Source organism: Seriola lalandi, unplaced genomic scaffold (genome assembly GCF_002814215.2).
Source record: "Seriola lalandi dorsalis isolate HSWRI2012SDOR001 ecotype SW California unplaced genomic scaffold, Sedor1 jcf7180002054330, whole genome shotgun sequence".
Lineage (NCBI taxonomy): Eukaryota > Metazoa > Chordata > Actinopteri > Carangiformes > Carangidae > Seriola > Seriola lalandi.
In genome coordinates this window covers 742644-743273 of record NW_019524883.1, presented here as the reverse complement: position 1 = coordinate 743273, position 630 = coordinate 742644, and positions in this window count along the sequence as shown.

Here is a 630-nt window from a genome sequence, read left to right as displayed (position 1 = left end):
GATATATCAGCACTATTCAGTCAACGTGACTATTTCCTGTCCAGTTTTTCACTGAAAACGTATCATTTCGAACGTCAAAGCCCAAACCTGAAAGACTTTCTTGATACAATATTAGCTTGCAAGCTAATCATACTAAGCTTGCTGCTAGCTGCCTGGTTCCTGCTGCTACCTACCTGCTGCTAGCTACCTGCGGCCATCTGCTAGCTGCTAGCTGCCATCTGCTAGCTACTAGCTACTAGCTGCTAGCTGCCATCTGCTAGCTACTAGCTGCCATCTGCTAGCTACTAGTTGCTAGCTGCTAGCTGGCAGCTGCCATCTGCTAGCTACTAGCTGCTAGCTGCCAGCTGCTAGCTACTAGCTGCCAGCTACCAGCTACTAGCTACTAGCTGCCTGCTGCCAGCTGCCATCTGCTAGCTGCTAGCTACTAGCTGCTAGCTGCCATCTGCTAGCTACTAGCTGCCATCTGCTAGCTACTAGTTGCTAGCTGCTAGCTGGCAGCTGCCATCTGCTAGCTACTAGCTGCTAGCTGCCAGCTGCTAGCTACTAGCTGCCAGCTACCAGCTACTAGCTACTAGCTGCCTGCTGCTAGCTGCCTGCTGCCATCTGCTAGCTTCTAGCTACTCAGCTTCT